The 24726-nt window shown below is 37.9% G+C and overlaps 1 pseudogene; it reads left to right on the forward strand.

The window, feature by feature from the left end:
* Positions 1 to 33: 33 nt before the first annotated feature.
* Positions 34 to 24726, forward strand: LOC113083246 (kinesin light chain-like; annotated as a pseudogene).

Genomic DNA, 24726 nt, shown 5'->3' on the forward strand with positions numbered 1-24726 from the left:
AAGTGACTGTCAGGAAGTGAAAGTAAAGTTCAGATCACTGGAGCTCAAAGAGAGATAATGGATTCACTGTCTGCAGATGATTTTTCTTGTCCCGTGTGTATTGAAATCTTCAAGGATCCTGTTGTTTTATCATGTAGTCACAGTGTCTGTAAAGAGTGTCTTCAACAGTTCTGGAGAACTAAAGAAACTCAGGAGTGTCCTGTCTGCAGGAGAAGATCCTCAAGAGATGATCCTCCATGTAATCGTGTTTAAAAAACTTGTGTGGAGTCGCTCCTGAAGGAAAAGAAAGAGAGGCATTCATCAGAGTCTGAGGAGCTCTGCAGTTTACACAGTGAGAACTCAAGCTCTTCTGTCTGGAGGACAAACAGCCGGTGTGTTTAGTGTGCTTTACTTCACAACAACATGACAATCATAAAGTCAGACCCATCAATGAAGTTGTGTCATCATATAAGGCGAGTCAGATTTATTTCTGAGCTAAATTTCTCAGTACCATTTTGCTTATATACAGTATATTGCATGGACATATTACATAAGTCTGAAGTGTTATATTGATTTTCAATTTAAATTCCAGGAGGAGCTCAATACAGCACAGAAGTCTTTACAAGAGAAACTTGAACATGGAGAAACAATGAAAGGACAGTTTGAAGAAACAGTTCAACACATCAAGGTGAGCACTGATTCTGACATTTCCAAATGTGACCTTTTTGACTGGAAGACAGAAACTTTGAATGCACATATTTTAATTAAAATAAATGATACCACGGGGCCGTTGAATGCTTGAATCTGATTGGCTGCCAAACGTTCTGAGGCGTGCAATTATTTTCTTGGAACGTACGGCGAACGTAGTTCCAGGCAGCTCTCTTGACCGCATTAGCAAAATTAGCAAATTAGCTAATTAGCCATATCACTTCGCATAGTTAACAGTAATAACGGTCACACAGTTTGCACAAAAAGGTGTTGTCAGCGTTGCCCTAGCGATTTTATCAGTTAGTCTATATAGTGTAGCAACTTAAAGGCTACTCATGACATTTCTCACTTAGCGAGGAGACATCGCTGTTTAGAGACGCAAAGAGGTAAGTTAGCCTAATTCACACAACTTCTCTGTCTCTCTCGCTCTCGTTCTAATAATTTAATTAATAACTGCATTAGAATGCTTTTTAACATTTATGTTTTGGAACTAGCACAAGAGCCATTGGATGAGATGCTGAAGAAATAGTCCTACTCACATTAGCCATTTAAAAGGTTTGTTCACCCAGATAGCCAAATTATGTAATTAATAATTTACCCTCATATTGTTTCAAACCCGTAAAACCTCAGTTCATCTTCTGAACACAGTTTAAGATATTTTAGATTAGTCCGAGAGCTCTCAGTTTCTCCATTGAAGCTGTGTGTACGGTATACTGTCCATGTCCAGAAAGGTAAGAAAAACATCATCAAAGTAGTCCATGTGACATCAGAGGGTCAATTATAATAATTTGAAGCATCGAAAATACATTTTGGTCCAAAAATAGCAAAAAACGACAACTTTATTCAGCATTGTCTTCTCTAACGTGTCTGTGTGAGAGAGAGTTCAAATCAAAGCAGCTGGATATCCGGTTCGTGAACGAATCATTCAGTTCACCAAATCGAACTGAATCGTTTTAAACGGTTCACATCTCTAATACACATTAATCCACCAATGACTTAAGCTGTTAACTTGTTTAATGTGGCTGACACTCCCTCTGAGTTCAAACAAACCAATATCCCAGAGTAATTCATTTACTCAAACAGTATCTGACTGAACTGCTGTGAAGAGAGAACTGAAGATGAACACTGAGCCAAGCCAGATAACAAACAAAACATTGACTCATTCACGAGTCATATTTGCATAATGGCAGTGCAAGGGCCAAATATAACCACTTGCGTAAACAAAGTTTCTGCAGTTGGTTGCTAGTTGGCAGGACTGTGCACAAGCAGGAATAATTTATTTGCTAGTAGCGACCAACATTCACTGTCATCATTTAAGAGCATGTATATATATGATCATATTTATAAACTGTACTGACAATATGCATCTGAGAAAAACATGAGCAAAAAGATAAGATGTTAAAATAATGTTGCTAATTTGGTGAAAATATCTTAACGTATGTCTAGATATCTAGATGTCAAAGATCACTTTCCAGAGACACACAACTAGATCAATTAATTTCAAACAACTTTGACTGACTAAATCTCACAAAGAGTGACGTTATTCATTAAAAGTGCTGAGATTAGATTTTTTGCCATATTTGGTCGAGAGAAAAATTAAGGTGGGGGGTCAACTTTCTCCAGGGTGACATCTTAAACCATCAAAGATAAAATGTATTTATCTAACCTTCATCAAGTAGTGATGTATATATGCACCCTGCTGTGTACAATGTGTATTTGTACCTGCAGACACTGAACATCTTCTGCTACAGTGTTAGTAAAGTTAAAGTAGTAGTTAACTAACCCACATTTACTCACTCGGTCTACATGCTGCTTCAGAATCCGTTACGTCTTTGAGATAATTGAAGTGAATGTGATTTGATTTCAGTCTCAAGCTGATCAAACAGAGCGTCAGATTAGACAGCAGTTTGAGAAGCTTCATCAGTTTCTCAGAGATGAAGAAGAAGCTACAATCACTGCACTGAGAGAGGAAGAGGAGCAGAAGAAGCAGATGATGAAGGAGAAGCTGGAGGAGATGAACACACACATCTCAGCTCTTTCACACACAATCAAAGACACGGAGGAGATGATGAAAGACAGTGACATCTGCTTTCTGAAGGTCTGATTTCAGATCATTGATTCATTGATTGATTGGTTGATTGATTCACTGATTGATTGATCAGTTGTTGATGATCAATGGTGTGTTTGTTCTGCAGAAGTTTCCAGTCTCGATGGAAAGGTGAGTGATCTGCTGCTGTCTCTGCTCTCTCTGCTTCTGATCCAAAGTCACTTCAGTTCTGATCCTGAATGTTCTTCCAGAGTCCAGATCTCATCACAGCCGGATCCACAGACTCCTTCTGGAGCTCTGATTCATGTGCCACGATACTTGGGAAACCTGCCCTTCAGAGTCTGGAAGAAGATGCAGAACATCGTCCAGAACAGTGAGTCTGGAGAAGATCTGTCTGTCCAGGACCCACTAAATGATCTCCTTCCCAATGATGAGGAGAAGCACATTCAAACAATGAAAGGAAGTATGTGAATGTCACCCTCAGATGTGCGATGCTGTCAATCCTGTCACACTAACCCTGCCTCTGACCTTTGACCTCTGCAGTGCAGCACCAAGACCAAGCTGGTCAGCAGAGCAGCAATGAGACCAGCACCCACCTCAGAATCCTTCATAACCTGGTGAAAGAGTACGCAGCTCTGGGCCGGTACGAGGTGGCGGTGCCGCTCTGCAGAAAGGCTCTGGTGGACCTGGAGAAAGCCTATGGACATGATCATCCCAAAGTGGCCACCATGCTCGACACCCTGGCACTCATGTACAGGTGAGAGAAAAGTCCTGATTCACTGGGTGAGGATGAGGAGCATGTATTTGTCATGATATGAAGAAATGCAACTTCACATTTTGGATTGACGATGTCTGTTGAATCAGCGGACTTGATTTTAGACCGCTGGATTTTAACATTTGGGTCAAGTGGAGTGGAAAGTGGCTTTTCCACTCAGAATTAAGAAACAGCAGAATCAATGACATGCATCTGAGTTATAGGATGAAATATCTCTGTTTGTCCGTTTCAGAGATCAGCAAAAATATAGAGAAGCTAATCGCTTGCTGATTGATGCTCTCTCCATCAGAGAAAAGACACTTGGGAAAGACCATCCTGCTGTAAGTGAAATAAAAGTTGATTTGAGCAACTGATGGGAAGTTATTTAACATCTTTTATATGTAGAAAATGGCAGCAAAAGAGATGCTAGTAAAATACATCTTATAAGATATTAGATAGAATTTAGTACAGCTCAAAAGTGTTTCATTACCATTATATGCATTTATAAAATACCAAAGCAAAGCCTGGTGAAATTATGCAAATTCTTTCAAAAGTATCTCAGATGTCTCAGTGGTTAATGATGAATTTGGAGAAATAGATTAATGTTAATTATAAATTATTGAGCACTAAAATACAAACTTCACATGGCCAGCTGGATTTGCTCATGTACCATAAAGGTGAAATGTCATTTTGTATCCCATCAAGATATGTGATTTGTGTCATTGTGTTTCAGGTGGAAGCTACTCTCAATAATCTGGCTATGCTGCACAGTGAACGAGGCCAATATAAGGAGGCTGAGCTATTGTATAGACGAGCGCTAGAGATCCAAGAGAAGGTCAGTGAAAGTCCTGTTGTCACACCGTACTGTATGTGAAATTCTGCATGTCAGTTTTACTTTAGTACCATATATTTTTTCTTTTTTTGGTTATTTGTAACTAAACTCTGTCTGGTTGAGTCAGACAAACCTAGACAAACCTTGACATAGAAAATGACTATTGCTTTGAGTGTTAAATATTTTAGCATGTCTAATGAAATCTGATGCAAGAAACACAAACGTAGAAAATACAGTTTGGAGTCACTATAGGCAGACCACATGAATAAAGGGAAACCTGTCTGTTTCTCTCTGTCTTTCAGTTGTTTGGGAAAGATCATCCCGATGTGGTGAAGCATTTGAATAATTTGGCCCTGGTCTGTCAGAATCAAGGCAAGTTTGAGGAGGTGGAGTTTTATTACCGCAGAGCTCTGAAGATTGATGAATGCAAACTCGGCCCAAATGACCCCAGTGTGGCCAAAACCAAGAACAACCTGGTTAGTTTGTCAAACTGCTCATCTGATAGAGAATAATGTTAGATACTATAGACCGTATCAGACCACGTTAAAGAAAACTACAGATGTGTCACGGAGGAAATGAATATATGAATACTTCCACTAAAACTTGTTGTTTCTGTGGAATTGATGTGACTCTAAGTTGTGAGTTCTTGACCTCAAGGCAGTGTAGTTTTATATTTGTTATCTTATCAAACATTGGTTGTTCTCCACACTTTTTGATCCATACCTGTCAAATCCTGAGCCATGCTCACATTCACTCCATTCACACTCCATGTATGAAGCAGTGAAATATTCCTTGTCTCTGTGCAGGCATCCTGTCTTCTCAAACAAGGCAAATATAAAGAAGCTGAGATTCTTTACAAAGAGAATCTGACCAGTGCTCATGAGAAGGAGTTTGGATTAGTGGACGGTGAGCTGTACATTTATTTATTTATTTATTTATTTTGCTTTTTTTTTTTTTTGGATGCTGCTGTAGCTTTTATATAAAACAAACATCTTTTTTGTTATAAATTCTGTAATAAGACTGTTTTTTTTTCTTCTCTTTAAATGTACTCTACTTTGCATACAGTATTAATCAGACTTAAGTAGATCAGTGTTAATTTCTGACATGTTTGTACTCTATCTGTTCTGTTTGCAGACATAATTACATATTATGAGATTATATATTTGGATTGTCACATTCCTTTTGAAAACTGACCCAAACATAACTAGTGTTCCTCTTGATTCATCTCTTTCTGACAGGGACAGATCTAGATTCAGTGGTAGCAGAGATCAATATAGGCAGTATTAGAGAACCTACTGGCCCACAGCATGATGAGTAATGATGTTACTTGTATGTGTTTGCAGCTGAAAACAAACCCATCTGGATGCACGCTGAGGAAAGAGAGGAGGTGAGCAAGGAGTGTGTTGTGGATGAAACAAGTGTTTGTGTTTCTGCCCGTCTGTTGTCGCTCAAACTGTCTGTCTGCTGATATTCAGGGGGATCTCAGTGACAACACACTGTATCAAAAACAAGGCTGCGGCTACAAAGCCAGTAAAGTCGACAGGTAAGCTGCAGGAAAACATTGCTCTTAAAGCTGCCTGTATTTGATTCTTAGTAAGTTCTTTGATGCCATAAATCAGACAGACGCATATATTAATGATCAAAAACCACCTGACGGAATATTGTCACATAGTCCTCACATCGAAGTCCATACACGAAGAAGATGAATGTGTCGAAATTCCTCAACATCACAAAATCAAAAGAAATAAATCAAGAATGAAGCCTATAAAAAAAATTTCCATTACATTTGATTAAATTTTTCTCTTGGTTGTGTATCCTTCCTCACTGGATGTGTTGTTTTGTCTGTAGTCCGATCATAAATGTGACACTGAGGAATCTAGCAGCTCTGTACCACAGACAGGGTAAGATAATGGCAGCAGAAATGCTGGAGGAATGTGCCACAAGATCCCACAAACAGGTATAGAACAGACTTCATTTGTCATTTGTCTCACGATTTTCCTCCTGCATATTATTTGAAAAGTGCTTGCACCTCGTAAGTGATCTGTAAGCCGAGCCTCATTCAGTGCACTATCAATAAAACTTCGGGGGTTTTTTTAGTACTTGTTTTGATGATGTGTTTTTTCACTTGTCATAATCAGATTTTTTTACTAATATTTGTTACCCTAATTTTCTGCTGTGGAATTGGTAATTGTGAAATTTCTCTAAATGTCTCTAAAAAGTAGATGTCATAGCAATACTATATTTACAGAAGATATATATTTGATATTAGAGATGTTCCGATACCCTTTTTCTCTTCCCGATACCGATTCCGATACCTGGGCTCAGGGTATCGGCCGATACCGAGTACTGATCCGATACCTGGGTGTGTATCTGTATATACAGCTGTATATACTACTAGCCCTGTGTAAATTGCTAGAATTCTTTTTATGGTGTGCTTCAGACAGATCCCTCAATAAAACATGAACAAATACATGGTGAACTACTGTATTTATTACAGTATTTTTATTATCTAACATGAATTTGACAGTATTATTTATTTTCATATGCAAAAAAGAACTTCAAATGCAGCCAAAAATCTAACACCGCAAACTAAAAAAGGTATTTAAGTTTTACAATATAACTGTATAAAAAAACTGCAACAAATAAGTCTAGGAATATAAAAAAAGATCTATTAATCAGATAATCTCTTTACAACAAAACAAGTAAAAAACAAGCAACCATCTAGGCATAATTATTATTATTATAGAGACGTATTATTATTACTGTAGGCTACAACAGTAGCTTTATATATTGTCAATTTACTCATGTAAACCAAACATTTATTTTAATGGGCTGCCATGAAGATCTTTGAGTGTCTGTGTTTATGATATGACAGTATTCTCAAATGAAACGGTAAATTCTCATGAAGTGACGGTTTATGCGTTCGTGTCCTCATGACACACAGCAGAGACTACAAAACAGCGAGCTCTCGCGCATCTGTGCCAGTCACCCACAGAGATGTAGATTTTGCGGGAGTAATATTTAAATAGTATTTTGCAGTTTAATATTCACAGACACTAGTATATATTCGGCTACTGTCTGGAGCCCTGCGCTTTGACTTACACGGAAGCGACTGAACGCAGCTGCGGGTACTGAATATACTTGAGAGTCTGTAACTACCGGTACTACAGAGACATACTGCTAACCACTGATCTATAATATAGTAGCGGCTTCACTGTCTTTTGGCAGTTTAGAATGTGATGAGTGATCCAGTCATATATAGATCAGGGCTGCTAACGCGTTTTCATTTCTTCTTCGCTGCTCTAAACAGGGGTTGCTTGTGGCAACACAGCACAACTTCCTGTGTTTTCAATGCATTTTGAGCAGCGAAGAAGAACCGTGCAGCAGTTAGGCAAAGCTTGCGGTCATAACTAGGTATTTTTTAAGAAAATGGTATCGGATCGGTATATGGGTTCATGTACTCGCCGATGCCGATGCCAGAATTTGTTGTGGTATCGGAGATATTTCCGATACTAGTATCGGAATCGGAACAACTCTATTTGATATATCGCTATCTTTAAATAAATCAGTCATATAAAGTTTTGCTCATGTGGCCCACTCATAATCGTGTTATATAATCATGATTACAATATTGACCAAAAGAATCGTGATTATGACTTTTGCCATAACCGAGCAGCCCTACCCAATGTTGTCCTAAAACTGTATGAATTTACTTCTTCCATTGAGCACAAAAAAAAAGATATTTTGAAGAATGGAAACCAGACAGTTAATGGATACCACCTTCATAATATAGAAAACAAAAATGCTATGGATGCAGAGCCAGCGCCAGACCATAACTAACAGTTAACAATAACTTGCAAAAACAAGGCATAAAAACAACAAGTACAGTGCTAGCGTGAACAACATAGGCTACAAATGGTAAAAACTGTCAGCTCATTCCCCATATAAAGTGAAGAATATCACAAACTAATCAGTATTAGAATAATCAAGTTGCAAAAAAAAAAAAAAAACAGATTGACAGTTATATGCTGTTGATGTTCTAATAGCCACACTTCACATTTAAGCTTATGTAAATTAATTAAACGCATAACTTACCTTTTAAAAAAGCTGAAGGCGGCGCGTGTAGATTTGTAAATTCAGCTTCATTAGCCCTAATCTCCAAATTTGAGCCAACCGGTGTTTGCGTGATTGGCAGATGGAGTAGGCGGTGCTGGATGAGAAGGCAGGGGGCTAATAAGGCTTTGCAGAAGCAGAAACGACGATCCATTTTCTAATATACATATTTTACGCGATCAATAAAATGTTGTGAAAGAACTCAATGCTAGCATCCAGGGCCAAATTCTGGCCAAATTGGTGCCCTAAGCAGCATTGTATTGTTGTGCCCCCCTTCCACAAATATGACGAAAAAAAATCACCAATGGGTGAAAATAGAACTTACAAAAAATAGAAGAAAAAAAGAAAGTTAATAAATTGTATTGTTTACAAGTTACAATTGTAGCTCTCATCATTTACCTATGGCGATAACTTTGTTTCTAATTTATTTTATTGTCTCAAGCATTCAGAAATGACAAAAGATAGAAATTTAAGTAGTTTTACTATGATAAATCCATGGTTAATTTTTGTAAGGGTTGTGATGTCCACATGTTTTTGTTGAAGAAATTATAAAGAATGTGTCATTTATAACGAAAAGGTGTCCAAAAATGAAAGATTAAGTGAATAAAATTTTTGGCCAATAGCTTAAACAAGGATTTGATAGTAGTGTAAGTGTAGCAGCAGCAATTACCCTTTGGCTATGTTGTACATAAATTGTTTTAGTATTATTTTTATTAAACCGTGTTATTAATCTTTATTACCTCATTGTTTTTATATAATGCATTTTAAGTTTTTAGTTTTTATAACTCTTGTTAAAACCATGGCTAATTTTTGTAAGGGAACCTGGAAAATAAGAAAGAATATTAGATGTGTTGATGGTTGTGACATTATTTTCAACATTAAAACTCAAACACGTAAACAGCCCAAAAAAAAAAAAAAAAAACAGGAATATGCCTGAAACGGGCCTCGTTTTTACCTAAATGATTTACAATTCATTTTAATAAACATTAAATGTATAAGGTGTGCATTATAGGTGACACCTAAATTAACACATTACAGTTGTTTATGACTGTAAATCTTTCTCCTCAAATGCCAACCTCCTGCTCTCTCTAATGAAGCCAATAAGGAAGTGACTAAAACTGTAATTTATTGACTGGCCACTTGAGGCTGGCTGCAACTTTACAGCAGGCAAAACATGTTTACAGCCAGGTGCAAAAAAATTAGTTTGGTCTAAATAGCTAATTTTGCCCTTCATGACAACTGTGATGGGGGGTGAATTTTTTTTTAGAAGTCAGAATGTTTTTTGAGCAACTGGGATGGTTGCCCCTCTGGGAGTTTGTACCTTACACAAACTGTGTACTCTGAATGTAGGGAGCAGCGGTACTGCTAGCATCATGTCACATCAATATGCTCAAGACGTAATGATGCATGAGACACCGCAATGCAACCAATTAGAGAAACAGATAAATAAAAATAAAATAAACTGATATCAACTATATTTTCTAGTTTTTATTACATTAAAAGCATGGAACATTCAATGTTTTATTTTATTATTCCTCATATATATTAAATTAATTAAAACTGTGTGGGGTGCACAGCAACCTTTTTGGGGGGGGCATAGCCCGCGAGTGGAACCAGAAACTGTTTTGTTGCCAACATTCTTAAAAACATCTTCTTTTGTGCTCAACAGAAGAAGAAAAAATCTTACAGGTTTGGAGCTATGTAAGAGTGAGTAAATGATCATGGCCCGGTTTCCCGATAACGCTCACTCTAAGCGCGCTAAGAAGACCTCGAAAGATATATCTTACCAAAGTTGTTTATGTTCCTAAGTGTGTTCCCCGAAGTGTCACTTAGGAAGCTTCTTAGCATGCTGCCTCTTACGTCCGATGTTGCAAAAAGGTGACGTGACGTGACATTCAGCCAAGTATGGTGACCCATACTCAGAATTTGTGCTCTGCATTTAACCCATCCGAAGTGCACACACACAGAGCAGTGAGCAAACACACACACACACACACACACACACTGTGAACACACACCCAGAGCAGTGGGCAGCCATTTATGCTGCGGCGCCCGGGGAGCAGTTGGGGGTTCGATGCCTTGCTCAAGGGCAGCTCAGTCGTGTTATTGAAGTCACAACCTTTAGATTGGGAGTCCGACTCTCTAACCATTAGGCCACGACTTCCCAAGAGCACTGTCCAAAGTGAGGGTGTTGAATTAGTTGGCATCGATTGTTCAGGAACTGATTTTCCACTTCACGCGAAGGTGCATTACAGCGTTAAGAAAGACAACACGTTCTATGCAAATGAAATATTCCTCAAATTATTATAGTAACATTTATTTTAACATATTTTAAGTTATCAGTAGAATATAGACTATAAATTAAATTATCAAATGGTCAGTAATGTTCGTACGATATGTTGTGACGGATAGACGAACCGGGTATCCCTCGCTAATCATCCACCCTCCTTATCCCGTTGTGCCACTTGTGCCGCTTCTTGGCATGGGTTTAACGACTTATAAAAATTATATAATACACTTTTATATTAATGGTAAGGTACTTTACAATCTGAATTGATTGGCAAGCAGCTGCAGTTACTTCTGTTTAGTGCGGTATTGATTGCAATTGGTTTATGTTTTAAATAAAAAGAGAGACAATGAACAGAGAGAGAGAGAGAGTTAGATACAGAATATAATGGCGAAGCAACGTAAAGAAGGGCACCAAGCCTCTCGTCAGAGGAAGTTGAAGTTTTGCTGTATCCATATGCCTGTATCCATTGCGAACATAATTTATTATGAGTCTTAAAAAATAACATAAAATCATTGTTGAGCCACAACATTGTCAACATACCATAGTTTGACTTTTACTTCGCTGCGCTGATTTCTAAAGATTGCTGCACATTAGCGTCTTGAGCTCAAACAACGCTAAGAGAGAGCTTACGAATGGTTCAGACCAACCTTACGAAAGTATGACTTACAGAAGATATATTTAGCGTACGAACGTGTCGGGAATCGTGCCATAAGGTTAAGAGAGAGGTTAAGGAATAGGTTAAGAACTACTTAAAATGAACAAATATGTTTCCTTTTTTAGATTTTTTTTTTACTTTTTAGGCAAGGCAAGGCAAGGCAAGTTTATTTATATAGCACATTTCGTACACAATGGTAATTCAAAGTGCTTTACATAAGAGAAAGTAAAATAATCATGAAGAAAAATAAAACAAGTAATTTTACTTTTAAAATGATTAAAACATTTTAAAACAGTTAATAATAAAACAATAATAAAACATAAAACAGTGAAAATATAGTGCAATCAGTTCGGACATTGCACAGTGCTCATTCAACAAATGCACAGCTAAAAAGATGCGTTTTGAGTCTAGATTTAAATGTGACTAGTGTTTTAGCACATCTGATCTCTTCTGGAAGCTGATTCCAACTGCGGGCAGCATAGTAACTAAAGGCAGACTCCCCTTGTTTTGTGTGAACCCTTGGTATTTCTAACTGACTCGATCCTAATGATCTGAGTGCTCTGTTAGGTTTATATTCAGTGAACATATCTGCAATATATTTCGGTCCTAGGTCATTTAGTGACTTATATACGAGTAAAAGTACTTTAAAATCAATCCTAAATGTAACTGGAAGCCAGTGTAAGGACCTGAGGACTGGTGTGATATGCTCAGATTTTCTGGTTCTAGTCAGAATCCTGGCAGCAGTGTTCTGGATGAGCTGCAGCTGTCTAATGGTCTTTTTCGGAAGGCCAGTGAGGAGCCCATTACAATAGTCCACCCTGCTGGTGATAAAGGCATGAACAAGTTTCTCCAAGTCTTGACTGGAAACAAAACATATAATTCTTGCGATGTTTTTTAAATGATAGTATGCTGATTTAGTTACTGCTTTGACATGACTACTGAAACTAAGGTCTGTCTCCAGAATCACACCAAGATTCCTGACTTGATTTTTTGTTGTTTGACCCCTAGAGTCAAGGTATGCATTCACCTTGAACACTTCATCTTTGTTTCCAAATGCAATGACTTCAGTTTTTTCCTTGTTTAACTGAAGAAAGTTCTGGCACATCCAATTATTAATTTCTTCAATGCATTGGCAGAGGGAGTCAATGGGGCTGTAGTCATTTGGAGATAAGGCTAGGTAAATCTGGGTATCATCAGCATAGCTGTGGTAGGCAATTTGGTTCTTTCTCATTATTTGACTTAGTGGAAGCATATACAGGCTAAACAAGAGCGGTGCAAGAATTGAGCCTTGTGGGACTCCGCATGTCATGGACGTCCACTTAGACTTATGCTCTCCTAGACTCACATAATAGCCTCTCCCTTCTAAGTATGATCTGAACCATTTGAGTACCATCCCAGAAAGCCCGACCCAGTTTTCCAGTCTCTCTAGTAGTATGTTATGATCGACAGTGTCAAACGCAGCACTGAGATCTAGCAAAACCAGCACCGATATTTTGGCAGAGTCACAATTTAAGCGAATATCATTTATTATCTTAATGAGTGCTGTCTCTGTGCTGTGATGTGGTCGGAAACCAGATTGAAAATTGTCCAGGTATCCATTTGAGTTTAAGTATTTGTTCAGCTGATTAAAAACTACCTTTTCTATAATTTTGCCTATAAAAGGAAGATTAGATATTGGTCTAAAATTGCTCAAAGTTGTGTTATCAAGATTGGTCTTTTTCAGGAGGGGCTTTACAACTGCAGTTTTTAGGGAGTTTGGAAATGTCCCAGAAAGAAGTGAGGCATTCACCACTTCTAAGAGATCTGCTTTTAAGCAGTCAAGCACACTTTTGAAGAAAGATGTGGGAAGTGTGTCAAGACAACAGGTTGATGATTTTAGTTTCTGCACTATGTCTTCCAGAATTTTGCTATCAATTTTTTCAAAATTAGACATAGTATCTTTTTGATATTTTGGCCGAATCTGTCTGACCTCTGCATTACTTGAGGATGTGCTAATCGCCTTCCTGATATTTATGATCTTCTCAGAAAAGAAAGAAGCAAACTCATTGCATTTGCTGTCTGATAGCATATCAGTGGGAATCTGACTTGGGGGGTTTGTCAGTCTCTCAACAGTGGCAAAAAGAGTACGAGTGTTATTTAAGTTACTGTTTATAAGGTTTGAGAAGAAGTTCTGTCTAGCTGTGGCTAGTTTCACATTAAAAGCATGAAGGATGTCTTTATAGATGCTATAGTGAATTTCAAGTTTCGTCTTCCTCCACATCCGCTCGGCTTTTCTGCATTGTCTTTTCATAGTCTGAACTTCTGTTGATCTTCTCCAAACTGATTTCTGTCTGTTTGTTTTCTTACTGACTATTATTGGTGCAATATCATCAATAGCATTCTTAACTTTTGAGTTAAAGGAATCAAGGAGAATATCAACAGAGTCTGCAGAAATGCTTGGTGTTAAAGATATAGCCTCCATAAATTGTACACTTGTGTTCTCATTTATGCATCTCCTTCTGACAGAGACAGATCTAGATTCAGTGGTAGCAGAGATCAATATATCAAAGAAAATACAGAAGTGATCAGATAGTGCTACGTCCTTAATAACAATGGATGAAATGTTTAGACCCCTATTGATGATTAGATCCAGAGTGTGTCCACCTTTGTGTGTGGGTCCATGCACATGCTGAATCAGGTCAAAAGTGTTTAAAACCGTTATCATTTCTTTTGTAGTTTTGTTTTCTGCATTATCTATGTGAATATTAAAATCCCCTGCAATTGCAAAACAGTCAAACTCTGAGGAAATTATTGATAACATTTCTGTGACCTCTTCAACAAAGGCTGGAGAGTATTTTGGAGGCCTGTAAATAATAATAAACAGAATGCGTGGAGCACCTTTCAGCACAATCCCTAGATATTCAAAAGACAAGTACTGACCAAATGACATTTGCTTGCATTGATAGACATCTTTAAATAGAGCAGCTACACCCCCACCTCTTCTAACAGTCCTGCAAACACTCATGTAAGTGAAGTTAGGAGGGGCTGCTTCATTTAGGATTGTTGCACTGCAGCTGTCTTCAAGCCATGTTTCATTTAGAAACATAAAATCCAGATTGTTTGAGGTTATAAAGTCATTGATTAGAAATGATTTATTTTTTAGTGAGCGAATGTTTAAAAGTGCTAGCTTGATGGCTGTGCTTTGTGTCTTTACATCAATCTTAGTTTGATGCATAATAGGCCGCAGATTAGATGAGTTTGCCCTTCGGCTTGAGAAGGCCTTAGACTTTCTATCACGTGATAAAACTGAAATAGAGAAAGCTACAGGCACACTGGGTTTCCGCTTGTTCAGTAGGCATTTGTGAATGTTGCTGCTATTATAGCGGAGACCCGACACATATCACTGAGAGCTGCTATAAGTTGTTTTTGGTTCACCTTCAGCAGAAAGAGGGTTTGGGCCCTGGCGTTGTGGCAGCGGTCGGAGAGCTCTCATAGGAACAGGGCCCACAGGCTTTGGTGGTTGGGGGGCCCGCCGTTTTTTAGTTGATATCTGCGGGCTAGCAGCGAATGAGTGGGAGAGTTTAGTCCCAACATACACCAATTCCTCCATTTTCTGTGAGAAGCACAGAAGTGGAGATGCTGGAGAGAGGGATAATGTGTCTGGTGAGATGGGCTGTGTCTCTGGTGTTTCCGGTGGCTGTGATGTGTTGTCCTGGCTTCCCTGGCTGTTTTCCAGTAAGTCGTCCTTGGGTGCTGAATCTTGTAGCTGTTTTGATACATCACAGTCAGTCTGTGAGGAGCTCTGTGGGCAGGGCTCAGCAGGGATAGTGTCTATCAGCAGTGATTGTTTTGACTGCATGTTGTTATCAGTGTCCTTGTGGGATATGTCAGCCATATGATGACTCGGACCTGGTGTGTGTGTGCTGAATGGATTGACACACTCTGCTGAAGGATGACGAAGGGAGAAGAAGATATTGTCCTTAAACACTCTTGCACCTAGTTTGTTTGGGTGAAGGCCATCTGGTTTAAACAATTGTCTATGGCCCCAGAAAAGATTGAAGTTGTCAATGAAATTTACTCCTTTTATATTACAAGATCTTTGTAGCCATGTGTTCAGCCCAAGCAACCGTGAAAACATATTTGTTCCCCTTGCTGGGAGTGGTCCACTGATGAACGACTGAACTTTGAGTCTTCGAAGTGTTTCAAAGAGTTCAATGAAGTCCTTCTTAAGGAGTTCTGACTGCTCTTTCCGAATATCATTCTTCCCCACATGGATGATGATTCGATTTGTAGTCTTGTGCTTCATCAGAATGTTCTGAAGTTCCTTGTTCACATCAGAGACCGTTGCTTGAGGAAGGCAGCATGTTGTTGTAGTCCTGCTACGGATGTTTCTGATAACAGAGTCACCCACTATCAGAGTCCTGGGCTCTGCTTCGCTCTGAGCTGGAAGCCGCTGTCTGCTCGTCCTTGAGCGCCTGTTAGTAGCGATGTTTGCTGCTGGCTGATCAGATCCATGTTTAAATACATTTGGGGATTCCTCACCCACATTTATTAATGCTTGAAATCTGTTCTCCAGATGTATAGGTGGTGGTAGAATACCAGTATTTACAAGCCTTGTCATAGTCGAATCTGGGGTAGAGGAAGCTATGGCAGCAATACGAGAAACTCGTGACAATCTGATGTCTCGTGTTCCTTTGGGTCTCGCTCCCTGTTTGTGCCATCGATTAGTGTGATGATCAGTTTCGGCTTGTTCCTCTACACTTGGTATAAATTGTTGAGATTCAGAAGATTCATGGGACTCACCGGCTGTATGCTGAGGGAGTCCATGACGACGGTCTGCTAAGTGTTCCGTCTGTTTTGGAAGTCCAGAAAGTAACTTTGTTTCAAGAATCACAATCCTTTGTAGAAGTTTGCAGCAGTTCATGCAACAAGTAGATCCAACAGGAGGCATTTTCTCTCTCTTCTGTTTGGTAGGCAGTTGTTTTCCCGTCTCCGGAATGTATGCTGTTTGCAGTGTGGAGACGAAGTCTTCTTTTTGTAGTATTATTCCAGTCCCAGTGTTTTTAGTTTCAGCGTTTGTGCCAAAAATCTGTTGTTTGAGCACTGTGCTGATCTGCTGAAGTAAAAATCTTAGAAAAATCTGATAAAAGTACAGAAATAAGAAGCAAAGCGCAGAGCAGTAAGCTAGAACGTCCGAACGGTAGCAAAGCCGGAAGCAATTTTTAAATGCATAAAATGCATTGCATACATCAAAAATAAACATTTAATTATTACCCATTGTTTCTCTGTCTGTACTTGTACTATGAACAATGACAATAAAGTTGACAGATGGATTAAGTTCATTTAAGTGCCATTCAGTTGGGGTTTAAAATAAAGCATTTTCTGAGATGCACATTAAACATTAAACACATAAAACATTAATTTAATTTATCTTTTAATTATTAAAAATTAAGCAAACTTAACTTTTTGGTAAACAAAGGGGATTTACTATTAAAAATAAAACATGGAAGATATGTTGTGTGAGTAAACCTTAAAAAAAAACGGACTTTTATTTTGACGGGTTGACGTACCTTTACAGTTCTTTGTATTGTGATGTGACAACGGTCAAATGGTCATGAAGTGACTGTCAGTGAGGTTCTGGAGATGTTGTTCATGTATTCACGTCCTTATTTAGTGAGACAGCACGCGCGCTTCAGTGTGTGTTAATAAAGGAAGTTGCGCTTCTGCTCCATTCATTAACAGAGACACGCAAAACATGTAGGATTCATATTTAAATAGACTGTTCCGGCTTAATATTTACAGATATTAGTCCATATTTGATTTGATGTAAGTGCAATGACCTATTTTTGATTAATTCATTCACAATTTGTCAAATTCCGTGCCATTCCGCGTTAAACTGTAAAATCCGTTTTTATGACTGGATTCCGCGATTCCCTCCGTGTTTTCTGCATCGCGGAAATCATAGGGCCCTAGTTGTGGTATGCCAGCTCTATCTTGCAATGGAATGAAGCCACAACGTTCTCGTTACGTTTGCCCACGCGCTCGAATCAAAGCACTGCTGAATCCTTGCACTATGCGATAGGGATGGGCGATACCACATTTTTTCCATGCGATACGATACTGATACTTTTTGTTACAATTTTAACGATACCGATACCGATACTGCTTATAATTTTAAAAGTGTATGTAATTTTTCAAAATAATCTTAATTTAATATATATATTAATATATATATATATATATATATATATATATATATATATATATATATATATATATATATATATATGTATGTATACATATGTATGTATGTATGTATACATTTATAAATACATTTGCAGTTACCATGGCTACAAGAACGATTATTTGTTGTGTTATTGTTAAAACTATGGGTAATTTTCGTAAGGGAACCTGAAAAAAAAAACTAAACAAAAAAACAACTTTCACAGGAATGTGCCTGAAAGTGTATACAGATCCTACAAATATATATTAAAAATGTTTAAGGTGTTCATTGTAGCTGACACCTAAATGAACACATTACAATTGTTTTATGACTGCAAGTCTTTCTCCTCAAATGCTATTGAGCTTCAAATTTGTGTTTGAGTTCATGTGAAAAAGTAGCACAATTTACATATGATTTACAGTTTATTTTAATAAATATCAAACATTTAATTCAATTGTGCATTATAGCTGACACCTACATGAACAATTACAGTTGTTTTTATGACTGTAAGTCATTCTCCTCAAATGCTACTGACGTTAGAAAAGTGTATACCAATATCGCATGTAACTTTAGAGACGGTCCCTAAATTTGAGACTCTCGAACGTCCAACGTCCAGCCAACTTAATTTTTTCATAGTTTTCTTTTCTCTTCGCCGGATTGGTGATGTCCTTTACCCAGGCATAGATGTCCATCCATCAATTATGAACATTCAGCCGCAAACATCAGGTGCGAGCGGTCGCGAGCGCGGATGGGAGAATGGTGCAGTTTTTTTGTTTTTTTTGTGCAACTGGGATGATGCCCTACGCAGACTGCGTTTTTTGCGTATAGGGACTTTCACGCAAGTCGCAACCGTGCATGCCGTGTTGTGATGGTGAATGGCACATTGCACTGCGCGCAGCCGCAGACCAATCGGTGTTAACCTCTTACCACCGCGTCCGCGAGACCTTTTCTTTTTATATCATACACACACCGTCCCGATTGGCCTGCACACACTGCTTAAAACATTTATTTATAAAGAAATTATAAATATAATTAAGTATCGATACTTTGCAGAAAATATCGATACCAAAATAAAGGCTTCTGAGTATCGATATAACGATACTGCAGCATCAATGTGCACATCCCTAGTATGCGATCTCGGATGCAGCGCTTGCGTCTCCTTCCACTTATATAGATTCATTTTAATACAATACACTCAATCTAATGTGTTGTAAATACTGTAGGCCAAACTAAAGTGTGTTTAATTGTCACTTTTAAATGTGAGTGTGTGGGATGTGTATTGAGTCTGTGTGTGTTTGTGCAGGATGGCAGTGGAGAATTGAATCGCAGCGGCTCATTTGTAATTTCTTTATTTGAAAGGGGACAGTGTACATTAATAAACATTAAAACAATGTAAATGTACCCGAGTTAGCTCAAAAGTGCTAATTTTCATCGGTAGTCCCCCAGCCAGATTTAAACAAGGCAACCTTTAAAAATAATCACAAGTACGAAATCACACACAATAATAAAAATAAAATTGCATACAACACATTATGGTTAATAAGTACAATTCATATAAAAATTATAGAATATTTAAATACACACATAAAAGCATTAGTGCCCACAAATTTGGCTCTCTACAAGCCATTTTTTTGCATTCTTTTTGAATGAAAAGAAGGACGAGGACTCTCTAATGGTTGCCGGCACTGTGTTCCATTGCTGAACTGCTCTTACGGAGAAGACAGCCTGACCAAAAGCTGTTTTTCTCCGGGGTATGATGCAGTCTTCCCTCACTGCCCCTCTAGTTACCCTAACCTCACTGGATCTAAAATGTATAAAATCACATAGTGGAGGAGGTGCTAAGCCATATCTAATTTTATAGATTAAACAAATGTTTTTGAATTTAATTAGATTATCCCAGGTAAGTAACTGATATTTACTTAGAATACTACAGTGGTGGTAGTGATATGGTTTTTTATCCAGTATTTTTAATGCTTGTTTGTATAATCTTTCTAATGGTTTTATTGTTGTAGAGTGAGTATTAGACCAGCTTATTAAACAATATGTTATGTGGGATAAAATCATGGAAAAGAAATATAATTTAGCAGCTTCTGTTGACATGAAATCTCTAATGAATCTGAAATTCGCTAGACTGAACTTAATCCTATTACTAACTTTTTTGATGTGAGTTTTGAAATTGAGATTTGAATCTATATATAATCCTAAATATTTATATTCTGTGACGACCTGTAACCTTTCTCCAGATATAAAAATGTCAGGTTCTATATTTATATTGTTTTTAGAAAAAAACATAGTAACTGTTTTAGATATATTCAATTGCAGACAGGATTGTTCAAGCCAGATTGAAATCGATGACATGGCCTCAGTTAGTTTAGAGGCAACTTCCTCTGCAGATTTTCCATAGGCCAAAATAACTGTGTCGTCTGCATACATCAAAGTGTCACAGTTCTTACACAAAGATGGTAACTCATTAATGTATAAACTAAAAAGAATTGGACCTAAAATTGAACCCTGTGGAACTCCAGTTGATAATAGTAAGGGGGTGGAATTATATTGGTCAATTCTTACACTTTGTGAACGAGATAAAAGATATGAGTTAATAAGACGAATAAATTTTAAAGAAAAATTAAATGCATGAAGTTTGTGCAGTAAAACTGAATGGTTAACTGTATCGAATGCTTTACGAAGATCTAAAAATATTCCTCCCACTATCCCTCCTTTGTCTATATTTGATTTAACCTTTTCCAGAAAATAACATGTTGCTGTCTCTGTAGAATGATAAGCCCTAAACCCAAACTGCATTGGATGCAAAGGAAAAGAACTGCAATTAAGATGATTGATGATTTGTTTAGCAACCAATTTTTCAAAAACTTTAGATACTGTTGGCAAAATGCTAATCGGTCGGTAATTAGATGTAAGAAGGGAGTTGCCACCTTTAAATATAGGAATGACACTAGCAATTTTCCATGACTCAGGAAATTTCCCTTGATCTAGTGACACATTGATGATATGTGTTAATGGACCCTTAATTGACTGACCTATTTGTTTTAGCATAAGTGTATCCATCCCATACACATCTTTAGCTCTTGAAGATTTAAGCTCTGTAATTGCCTTTTCCACATCGGATATAGATACAGATTTTGGATATAGTGGGGGCTCAATTAACACATCTAAAGTAATGACAGGTAAGTTGTTATATTTCACAGGGAAACTTTTAGCTATGGTATCCACAGAATCAACAAAATACTCATTTAGTGTCTGTGCCACATCAGCTGGATCCTGCAAAAGCATGCCATTATTCTTTAGCTGTATTAAATTATTACTAGAATAAGTTTTACCTGTTAATTTATTAATCTGATCCCAAGTCGCTTTAGAGTTTCCATGACAATTTTTAATAATTGTGATAAAAAAGTCTGCCTTTGCTTTTCGTAGTTGTCTTATCACTTTATTTCGTAATGAAGCAAATTTTTGTCTCTCACACGATAGTTTTGATTTTATGGCTTTTTTAAGAGCATTGTCTCTGTCTTTCATTAACTGTTTAATATCATCACTGAGCCAGGGAAGTGAACACTTTCTGTTTTTATGTTTAACTGTCACTGCAAATTCCTTAATTTTTGTTTGTAAGCATTGAGTAAATTTCTGACTAATTATTTCCAATTCATTGTCCAATAATAGAGTGTCCCAGTTCATATTTCTTATTGCAGAATGAAATTGATCCTGTTTGCTCCTTGGAATGCCAATGAACTCCTTTTTTCCGGAATAAGCTGCAAATCGTTTACTGGTTAATTTTCTTGTTATAAGCACCATGTTATGATCTGAAAGACCAGTTAACATATTGTACGATTTTGTAATCCGTTCCGGGTGATTAGTGAAGATTAAGTCAATTAAGGTGCTAGAATTGTTTGTAATCCGTGTTGGTCCTTTAACAATTTGGACAAGATTAAATCCATCCATAATTTGCTGCAGCTTTTTCCTTGTACTGTTATCGTCCCAGTGTAAATTAAAATCGCCCATCACTATAACCTCCTTTTTAAAATCACACTGCTTTAACATTTCCTTGAACTTGTCATAAAAATCTATGTTAGCAGATGGTGGTCGATATAAAACTATTAATGTTAGCGACATTTGAGGTGCGAGAGATAAATTTAACCCAACACATTCTAAATCAATTGGGGATTTCCACTGAATTTCACTGCACTGTATACTGTCTCTCACATAGATCATTACCCCTCCTCCTTTAGCATCAGCTCTGTCTCTCCTGTAGGAGACGTACCCCGGAACTAAAAGCGCAGCAGTAGGGGAATTTTTATGTAGCCAAGTTTCGGATAAGCAGAAATAATCCAGATTTGATTCAGTCATCATGTGGATAATTTGATCGCTTTTTGATTTTAAGCTTCGGATATTTAAATGTCCGCCAAAGAAACCTTTTGGTTTGGCTTTTTTATCCCAGATTAAGCGTGCATTGTTTACAGTGTGAACAACCTTCCATTTCCGGTTCATGCGTATTGCTTTATTTACTGTAAAGCGTTTGTGGATGTTAGCGGTGCTCACCCCGCCGACTCCGTGAAGACCGCCCTCGCTTGGGCCTCTCACCTCCGCGGTAGCCTCTCCTGTCGCCGCAGGACGTCCACCCGGCGAACCACGGCAAAGCCCCGGATCGTCCAGACCCAAGTGCCACATAGAAGCATCACCAAGCTCAGGGCTGACAATGGCAGCTGCAGGTGCACTCTCCGCGGACGCGAACCGCTGCCCCTCCGGTGAATCAGGCCGCAAAACCAGCACACCATCCGCGCAAGAGCCAACCCCACCGGACCATCTCAACTCGGCGCAAGGATTCACCCGAGCCAACGCCGGATCCCTGTAGACACCGACCGGGAGCACCGCCGCTAAAGACGCACCGGCGCCACAAGTAGGAGCATTAGGAAGGTTTGCTCTGTTTGTTCGGCCAGTTGGACCAGGACACTGATGGATGTCACCCGACAAAAGTAGGCAAATGCATATTATCATGGCATTGTTTGTTGATTTCTTACAAAGAGTTTCTTTGCGTTTTCTTCTGTGATGGTAACGATTTGAACTTGCAAGTGTAACAGCCAAGGTGTACTCTCCGTAGCCAAAGGCGCCATTGATCTTGTTTGTTTGCTCATACCAATACGCTTCCTTGTCATACCAGTTGTTTAAGATGGTATTACAAATTGTATCCTTAGTATGCAAGATTTCAACCGGCAATGTGAACTTTACAAAAAGTGTGTAAAGTAATAGCGCAACCAGCACCCCTGAGCAGCCTACCGCCATCTCCACAACAAAATGGAAGTGGAGACCCTGCTAGGTTTGACCTACCTCAGAACTGTGTTTCTAAAGAAGAGCAGTAATATGCTGGAGAAGAGACTACAGGACCGCAAACCCCCACAGATGCACAAACAACTCGGGTTGTTTAAGCACATACAACAAAAACACACAAAGTAATACACAGTGTAGAACATTGTGGCCAAAACTTAACCCTTATAATTGTTACAGCAAATCCTGATCTGATCTAATGGGACAGAATCTACCTGAGGCTTCCTGTAAAACACCCTAAGCGACTGACAAAATGTAATCTCGCTGCTAGTTAGGACAGATCCATGTTAAATAGTTGTGCATTCTAATGTTTTACTGATTTATTTTGGCCTGCACTGCAATCTTAGTATAATTAGACAATCTCAGCTTGTGATAATGGCAAATACTTTATGATAATGAATGTAGTCTGACCCAATCCTTAAAAGAAAACATTTAGTATTACAAAGATTTTATTAGTCATTATTTCTATTTGAAGGTGTCAGTGGAAGTTTTAGTTAATTTTGGTGACAAATTACTCACACACGTTAGTGTCATGACACACAAATCACCACAAACATACAATGACACACATTTGAAGACAGGAGAAAAGAATGAAGATTGTCCTTTCGACATTTTTTTTTTTTTACATTTTCATTTTTATTTTAGTTGTATTTTCATTGTATTTTTCTTCTTTAGAAAATGAAAGCATGACACCTCACTGCTCACCTCACTGATTTTAACTCAATAGGAGTTAAAATCTGAACAAACTAAACTGCTCCACTCTTAACCAACCAGAACCTTCATATGAGACTTGTAAACTTAAAAAAAAAATCCATCACCATTTTTTTTTTTTTTACATGCATACATTGCATAGTTAAAATCTATGGTGTCTTCTGTTTTAGCATGCACTTTTTGAGTATTTCCATTTGCAATTAATTCTTACTGTATACAGGCTGATCCTTCTATGTATTAGTTGGCTGAGTAATTATGTAATTACTGATTGTAAAAGACCCCACAATCGGACTTCTAATGCAGATCAAACTACATGCATGATCAAATCAATCAGTTGCTTTAATAACTTTATTATCATAATGAATTTGACAATCACCAATAAAGCACAGTAAATAAAACTCACAAATAAAGTGTCTTAAGACTTTTTATTATCATTATTTGTGCTTTCTCATTGTCCTTTACTGTCTTATCTGAGGTTTCAGCATTATATATGAGAGAATATCAAAGCGAGTTAATTCTGAATGCATTTTTTTTATTATGAAATCTGAAGAAATTATGCTGTCTGACCTGTTTTCCACACACACAAAGGTGATCAGAAACTCCACCCTCTTACAACACTTACCAGGAAGAAGCTGACTTGTTTCTCTTTCTGTATTATTTACTCTGTATTCATTTTCTTGGCAAGATCAAAAATGAATCAGCATTCAGCGAAGAATGAAGAAAAGTACTTTCAGGGTGGATTTTTGAGTAGTTTGTTTCTAAACAGACAGCAGATCTTTATGATTCTCATGGTTATTCATTTTTTAAACCATTAATCAGTAAGTGAAAGTAAAGTTCAGATCACTGGAGCTCAAATGAGAGAAATGGATTCACTCTCTGTGAAGGAACTTTCTTGTCCTGTATGCTGTGAAATCTTCAAGGATCCTGTTGTTTTATCATGTAGTCACAGTGTCTGTAAAGAGTGTCTTCAACAGTTCTGGAGAACTAAAGAAACTCAGGAGTGTCCTGTCTGCAGGAGAAGATCCTCAAGAGATGATCCTCCATGTAATCTAGTGTTAAAAAACGTATGTGAGTCGCTCCTGAAGGAGAAGAAAGAGAGGC

The sequence above is a fragment of the Carassius auratus genome, unplaced genomic scaffold (assembly GCF_003368295.1).
Source record: "Carassius auratus strain Wakin unplaced genomic scaffold, ASM336829v1 scaf_tig00037442, whole genome shotgun sequence".
NCBI classification, from domain to species: domain Eukaryota; kingdom Metazoa; phylum Chordata; class Actinopteri; order Cypriniformes; family Cyprinidae; genus Carassius; species Carassius auratus.